Here is an 8,455-nt window from a genome sequence, read left to right as displayed (position 1 = left end):
GATTGTAAATTACATACTCATAATCTAGAGGAGGTATTTTCCTTCGCCCAAAATCTGAGTTATTCTTGTATTCTTATTATTTCTCCTCAACCCACCTTTGATAATTCCGCGATCAAAGGTGCTCGCACGACAACTCGTATCAAAGACACACCACTATGGTGATTGTCTGGCTTGGACATGCAGCACATGCTTTTTATCACCGCCACAGACGAACTCCAGACGAACTCTATCTTCTGGACAACCAAGAAACCTAGAGTTGGATCACGAAGCAGAACCCTACCTCCTCTAAGGGTTATGAGCAGATCCAATATCATTGAAGCTCCTACTGACAATAGCTCATATGAGTATAGAAGTAGTGATTAAGTCTGTGGTAGGCACCTTGGACCAGATGGACTTTCATTCGGAGAACTCCCAGGATATCAGGGATGAGATTGTGGAAAAAGTTTAGGGCCTGTCAGCTGATTGTTCTCAAGAAGAATGATCTTGGTCCTTCAACCGACGCCTTCAACACTAAAGTTGCCTAAGCACTGGTGGTCAAAGTATGCGACCCGCATGATCCCCTTAAGAGAGAGAGTTCTCCATCCATAGCATGGTCTAATCCTCCAGTACTTCCGAAGCTCCTTCAAAAAAACCACCATGGTTTGTCATTTTCAGTAAGTACAATACTGGCTAATGGATTCCCTCCCCAAGAGAGGTTCCACCATAAAAGGTACTATGTAGCTTTGGGTCGTGCTCTCAACCCTCACATGGAAAATGCCATTCGACATAATTCATTGAGTATGGGTAGTTTCTTTTATCAAAAGCCAGCATGTTAACCATCCGCCTTCAAAGCCTTACTGGAGATTCAGACTTAGAAGGAACCTCGGCTGATAAAATGGCAAATAGAGTTTCAAATCATCTTCGTCATACTAATAAGTTGTCCACTATGAAAGCAAGCAAAATCCAACTAAAATAGGTTCTGTACTGGCGGCCTCACCCATTGTAAAATTATCCCTAAAGTAGAACCAGAGCAAGATCACAAGTGGTTCAACCCCCTTCTGAGCATCAGATGCCTGCAAATGATATTTTTTATGATAATGTAAAAGACCAAAACTGATAGAATGTCATTCAATAAAAATTTACTCTAATCTCGCAAGGATCAAGACTTCACTATGGCCAAAGACCTAGACATCACACAAGACCTAGGCACCCCAATCAAGACCTTGGCTCTTTATCAAGATAAGCCCAAGGCACAACAACTCCTTAGTCGAATATCAAGCCCTTAGCTCTTTATCAAGATAAGCCCAAGACACAATGACTCCTTAGTCGAATATCAAGCCATTGGCTCTTTATCAAGGTAAGCCCAATGCACAACGACTCCTTAGTAAAATATCAAGCCCTTGGCTCTTTATCAAGGTAAGCCCAAGGCATAACAACTCCTCAGTCGAATATCAAGACCTTGTCTCTTTATCAAGACAAGCCTAAGGCATAACGACTCCTCAGTCGAATATCAAGCCTTTAGTTCTTTATCAAGGTAAGCCCAAGGAACAACTTATGATCGATTCCTCCGGCTCTCATTGATCATCATGGACAAGTCCTTGGTACCTTATCAGGAATAAATCCAAGGCACAACCCTTCGGCTGACTTCCATAGTCATCTCTCGGTCTTAGGGGAAAGAAAGACCTAGTCAACTCTCAAGAGTTCTAGGCATTTCGACTCCTAAGTCAAATATCAAGCCCTTGGTTCTTTATCAAGATAAGCCCAATGCACAATGACTCCTCAGTCGAATATCAAGCCCTTGGCTCTTTATCAAGATAAGCCCAAAGCACAATGACTCCTCAGTCGAATATCAAGCCCTTGGCTCTTTATCAAAGTAAGCCCAAGGCACAACGACTCCTCAGTCGAATATCAAGACCTTGACTGTTTATCAAGACAATTCTAAGGCATAACGACTCCTCAGTCGAATATCAAGCCTTGGCTCTTTATCAAGATAAGCCTAAGGTACAATGACTCCTCAGTCGAATATCAAGCCCTTGGCTCTTTATCAAGGCAAGCCCAAGGCACAACAACTCCTCAGTTGAATATCAAAACCTTGGCTCTTTATCAAGATAAGCCCAAGGCATAATGACTCCTCAGTCGAATATTAAACCCTTGGCTCTTTATCAAGGTAAGCCCAAGACACAACCCTATGGTCGACTTCCATAATCACTACTCGACCATACGGGGATTATGAAGACCTAGGCACCTCTGAAAGGCCTAAACACCTAACTTTAGAGTTGCCATTCTACCAAAAGGTATTCATAAACCTAAGGTCATCAAAGCTCTCGACCAAGCTCGGGAGTCAGACTTTACGAACTCCTAGTGGCAGAAAGGGTTGAAGATTCCCTAAGAACCCTAGCAACATGCTTGACCTCATCAAATTTGCTGATAAAATCGACCCGCCTCTAATTTTCTCGACATCTTTCAACAAATCGAGGCAACAGGAGATGCAAGAAGAGTAGAAGCGATCTGGAGTTGGATAAGAGTCGCAAGGCACCAAGGAAGCGAAGTAATCATCCCCAGCTTTACAAGCTAAGGCTACTTCAGCCTTCCCTATATGGCCGTGACAATAGTCGTCAACCGCCTTTTTTTCTATGCTGTTCTAAGTCCAGACGAGCAAGTTAATCCTTCAGTTATTTTTGTCGATAAGGACTATGGATGCCTGAAGCTTTGATTGTAGCTCTTCAAAGTCCCCCTTCATCTTTTCAAGAGACATGTGACTTGTTCGAGTCTCTTCCTTAGCCATCATCCTACATTGCTTCTCGGACTCGGACTCTGCCTGTAGGTGAACCATCTCCCTTTGAAGGTCCTCGATGGTCCCCGTCTGCTTGGAGAATTGGATTCGAAAGCTCTTAAGGAGCTCTTCCTTCTCATCCAAACTCTAGCACCAAATGCCTTCTTTATGAGTCAATTCAGCCTCCAAGACATCGAATCTCTTCTCTGCCTCTTCCTTGGCTGACTTCTCCTTCGCCAGCCCTCCTTGACATTCCAGGGAATGCTCAAGTCGATTGAACATGACGTGTCCCAACGAAGTCCCCCGAGCTAGACAAGCTTGAAGAGCTTGATGTATGCCAATGCTTAGCATATCCTCCAAAATCCTCCTGTCAGCACCATTTTCTATTTGATATAATGGAGTTTCAGCTCTCCCTTTGATGCCGTCATCCATCCTAATCGGCTCCTTACAAGGACGACGAGATGCCTCAGGATTAGTATTGGGGCTGACAACATCCTCGTCGACTACTGGGGTTGTAGTCTCCCTGCCAGGAGAAGACTCTTCTATTAGCCCCATATTTTCCAAGCGGTTAAGCTGTGTTATTAGCGGACCCGTCCTAACTGGTCTAATTGGGCACCGCCTCTCAACCCTTATCCTTTCTCTCAATTCAGAAGCAATGTTAGCTGGTTGAGGCATCAAGACAACCACCTCCTCTGCACTAAAAGACCCCCTCAGCTTCTTATGGGGTCTAGCAGTGGAGCTCACCCCCTCGGTCCCTATATTCCTCTTGCGATTTTTCGCTAACAGAGGAACAGGGCTCGTCCTTAGCTCGAAGCCAGTGGAAGACAAAATCATGGACATGCTCGCCGTCTGGGAGAACACATCAACAAATAGAGTATCGCTCTCTCGGGGCCCGACATAAGAATGAATCTTTTCCAGATTCATCATCTCTAAGTCACTGAGGGTAACTGGCCGTAAAACGTCTTCATTCTCCCCCGGCCAGTCCGAGCAGGCAAATAGTAATCGCCACCATAGACCCATACGCACTGCCTCCTCCAGTCCTCATCTAACTCCAAAGAGTCAAAAACAAGCTGGAAGTCCCTACGATAATGGAAAGAGTAATGTGGGTCCTTCTCAGCTGACCCCATGCTGATCAAATGCCCATGCACTCTCAAGCTTGGTTGGACTCCAACACGATAACAGATGATGATAGAAGCCACCAGAATTCCCACTGCGTTTGGATAGAACTAGGAAGGGGAGACCCCTAAAGCAGTGTGAACCTCCTTGATAATAGGGTGCAAGGGCATTCGTAAGCTATACTCCAAATAGGCTAAGTATATTGGCACTCGACCCTCGCCATAGTAGTACACTGGCTCGCTCATCTCCGGCATCGCCAAAGTGAGAGTCCAAGGGATATTGTATTCATCATATAATCCAACCAGATTGTCCATATGGACCTTCGAGCGGATAAGGAAAAGAGCAGCAAGGCTCTCCTCACTATGGCCAGAGTTCGAAGCTTGAGAAGCCATGGAAGATTTCTTCTTAGAAGAAGTTTGGAGAAATATTAGAAATTTTTCTAGAGCAAAGGTTCGTAAAAGAACTATCTTATCATCAAAAAGCTATTTATAAGCTTTTAAGGAAGAATACAAAGGGATTTTCAAAAGACACAGCATTTTTCGAAACAACCAGGCCAGATCCACATTGGAATCTGAAGCGGTTCACTCGAAACACGTCTCTAAGCCAGAGACTTCCTAGTTTCTCACCCTTAGTAGACCTGTATTAATCAAGAGCATATCTTATTTTTCTCGGAGTCAACTAAAAGCCAACTCCAAGTGAAAGGGGCCAACTGCTATGGTGTTCGCTCACCCAAGATACAGTAATCAAAAAATGATTCGATAAGAGTCCTAGTCAACTCCCAAGAGTTCTAGGCATTTCGACTCCTAAGTCGAATATCAAGACCATGGTTCTTTATCAAGATAAGCCTAATGCACAGCGACTCCTCAGTTGAGTATCAAGCCCTCGGCTCTTTATTAAGGTAAGCCCAAGGCACCACATATGGTCAAATCCTCCAGTACAACTCGACCATCATGGCTAGATTACAAGACCTTAGTACTGTAGGCGTCAAAAAATGCTAATAGGTATCCCAAACATAGAGAAGATCACTCAAAAAATTACAAGAATTGATCTCATATTGTTTTTGGAAAATCAAGACAGGTATGAACTATCTCACAAGCAAGACAGACTTGGCTGTCTCCAGCGAGACAGACTTTGCTGTCTCGCCAACGAGACAAACATTGCTGTCTCCAGCGAGACAGACTTTGCTGTCTCGCCAGCGAGACAGACATGGCTGTCTCCAGCGAGACAGACTTTGCTGTCTCGCCAACGAGACAAACATTGCTGTCTCCAGCGAGATAGTGTTTACTGTCTCGCCAGCGCAGACAGTGTTGAAATCGTTAAAACCACATTGATAATGCCCTACACGTGTCCATTAACTGCCAAGGGACACGGAAACATCGTGGGCGAATCATGTAAATAACTGCCAAAATAATGGAGTTAGAAATGTGGGAAGGCAGTTAAAATGAAACTGCCAGATAGTTACTGTTTCCGAGACAGTATTTACTGTCTCGCGGGCCGAGACAGCAAACACTGTCTCGCCCGCCGAGACAGTAAACACTGTCTCGCGGCCTAACGTTGTTGTTTTGTTGAGTTTTGCAGTTACAGACCCAGAGGCCTATAAATACCCCCCTAGGGTCATTTCTTGACGAAGATCGAGCATATTTTCGAGCAATTCAGAGCAGAGAGAGAGCAGACGCTGTTATTCTTGGATTCCCTTGAGATTCGAGCTTGACTTGATTTTCAAGAAGAACGACTAACTTACTTTGATAAGATATCGTTTTAAATTCTCACTTCGATAAACGAAGGAAAGAATCATAAGCCCCTTCACGATCTGTGATTCGCGGTCCACGAACCAAAACGTTCCGGCACAGGCAAAGTCCACACAAAACAGATTCGATAAACGACTTCTGTGTTATTTCTCAAAGTTGTAATTTTCTCAAAAGTTGTAATTTCTCTTTGTTGTTGTAAAAGAGGGTCTTATAAAAAGACTATTTCTTTGAATTTATTGTAATCAACAAAAATATAATGAATCCACAGTAAAACCAACTTTCGACAAAAAACAAACTGGCGACACAGTGGGAGCCAGGGCCTCGCTGCCGAGCGCGTAGTGTCGCAATCGATCAAGATCATGTGTCAATGAAGAGATCGAATACGAGTTCGATCAGGCGAAGTTGAGAGTATCTATCATCCTCATCTGCGAAATCTTCCCCGTCTCGCAAATATAGGAAGATTTCGTCTTCTTAAGCAAAAACTTTCAAGTCTGCAATTCCAACGAAGGCCGCAGGCGAAGATTCTTGCCCGATCGTTGCTAAGGAATCTGCCTACGACGTTTCTGCTCCAAGTGACTCCGTACCAATTAAGGAGTCATTGAATCATACCTCGCCGGTGCTGACGAAGAGGGCTCGTCAGAGACAGCGCCAGCACCGTGCTCGTCAATTGGCTAAGGCCATGCAATAAACCGACGGGGTCCATTACTATACAGACCTAGAGTCGAGGAAACAGAAAATGACTCAGTTGCCTCAACGACAAAATAATCATATTTCTGCACAGCTTACGACGGAGGAGTGGACCCTCGTCAAAAGGGCTCGCTCAACCCTTAAGGAACGAATAAAAAGGCGTCAGGTGAAGGCCGCCCGTGCCCGCGCTCTTCGTCAACAAAAACAAGGAATCAAGAAGGAGTTGGTGTCTGAAAAGCCACCAAATAACCGTAGAGTTTGGATTCCAAAGGCGCCGCAAACATCCGTTCCGGACCCATCTACTGCATCACCAGTGAAACCCTGGGTTAGCCCAGATTTATCCAAATTTAAGATCACAATGGCAGATCGCCTCGGTCCTTCGGTGGACGATCGAGGCAAAACCCCAATCAAAGAACAATCAGATCCTGTAAATAAACCCTTAGTGGTTTCATATACAGGGGGTCGTAAACACCCTCCTGTCAGAACTACACCAATCCAAAACGAGAGAATACCAGTTCATTCTCGTTTAGGACCTATGAAGACTCCACTCCCGCAAAGGGGTGGATTTAAAAATTCAACTTTGGATCGCCTAGAGGCGACGACCAGTCGTCCTGTGCACGTTAACAAAGTTCAAAAACAAAAGATAGGTTGCTCAAGTCACAATAACGATGAGCTGTACTATCAGAAAAATAATTCAAGAAAAAGGATTGTCCGAGAAAACGAGTCTCATTGCGCTTGCAAGAGACTCATTAAAGCAGTGCTGATAGAATGCGAATGCTCTAAAAATAATTCAACAAGAGTCTCCGTATTTCAAAGATTGTCCAATGAAGCATCAAGACCCAAAATGAGACGTTTCAACAAGAAGAAACCTGTAATCCGACAAGATGAGTTCCCTGAGGTCACTATCAACATGACCAACAAAGGAAAGCAACAGTCAGTTAACCCCGACCCTGATTTCTCTCCGGGAGGGAGAGTTGAGCGGGGTCTTTCTCAGAGGATGTCGCGGTTACAAAGAAGAGCCAACCTACGTCGAGATTACAAGAGAATGCACGAGGGGTTATCTTCAGACAAAGAATTGTCAGACACTTGTTCTGCTGTCGCTTCAGACGATACCGCATCCAGTGTTGGGCGAGTCAGAGAATCATTCGTAATTACGCCGGATCAACTAGCTAATATATTACAGGAAGCGTTGGCTAAATAACGCGAAGAAATTAGAGCTGAATTCAAAACCGAGATGGAGTTGACTATGCAGCAGATGCGAGATTTGCAGGTTCAGCAACACCAACCGGAATTAAGCCAAAGAGCAGAATCCAGCCGGCGTAATGAAGAAGATGAGACTATCTTTGACGATCCTCCTCCAGATAAAGACAACTCCGAAAGCGGTCCGACCAAATCATCCTCTCAACCTCCACAGATCTATTTGAAGAAGAGTGAGGAAGAGGACAAGAAGATGCATGATCTCGAGAGCAAAGTCAACGCTCTGATGACGGCTCAAGAAGTGAAGAAAACGGGCATTCCATACCCGTACCCGAGGGAGTGAGACCTGATTCCTTATCCCCAGAAATTTAATTTGATTAATTTTACTCCTTTTGATGGCAGGGGTTCACCAACTCAGCACTTGATCTATTTCAAGTCACATCTTGGCGCAATATCCGGAAATGAAGCCTTGATGGTACGGTCATTCGTAGGAACCCTCCGCGGGCCTGCCTTCGATTGGTACCGACGCCTTAAGCCTGGGAGTATCACTAGCTGGGAGGATATGGAAGAATTATTCCTCACCAATTTCTTCGACGACGACACAGAGGTCTCTATTGGCACGTTGTTGGACGAGAAGCAGAAGGATGGGGAGTCAGTTGATGTTTTTGTCAAACGATTCCGGGACAAAGCGGTGAACTGCAGAGATCCACTCACAGAGGAATTTATTCTGCAAACATGTCACAATAACTTGTCGCTGGATGTATTAGAGGTCATGAGGGTTGTGCCCTCTAAAACTTGGAAAGAATTGAAAGTGAGAGGTGAACAGGCTGAACCCTTTCTCAAGAGAAAGAATTTGGAGAGAGGTCTGCCACTAGCTAATAACCAAAAACAGAACTTTAATACTCGAGGCCAAGGAAGAGGGTCTGCGGCAGCTATTGATGATCATCAAACATCA

Source organism: Asparagus officinalis, chromosome 2 (assembly GCF_001876935.1).
Source record: "Asparagus officinalis chromosome 2, Aspof.V1, whole genome shotgun sequence".
In the NCBI taxonomy this organism is placed as follows: Eukaryota; Viridiplantae; Streptophyta; class Magnoliopsida; order Asparagales; family Asparagaceae; genus Asparagus; species Asparagus officinalis.
This window is presented reverse-complemented; position numbering follows the sequence as displayed.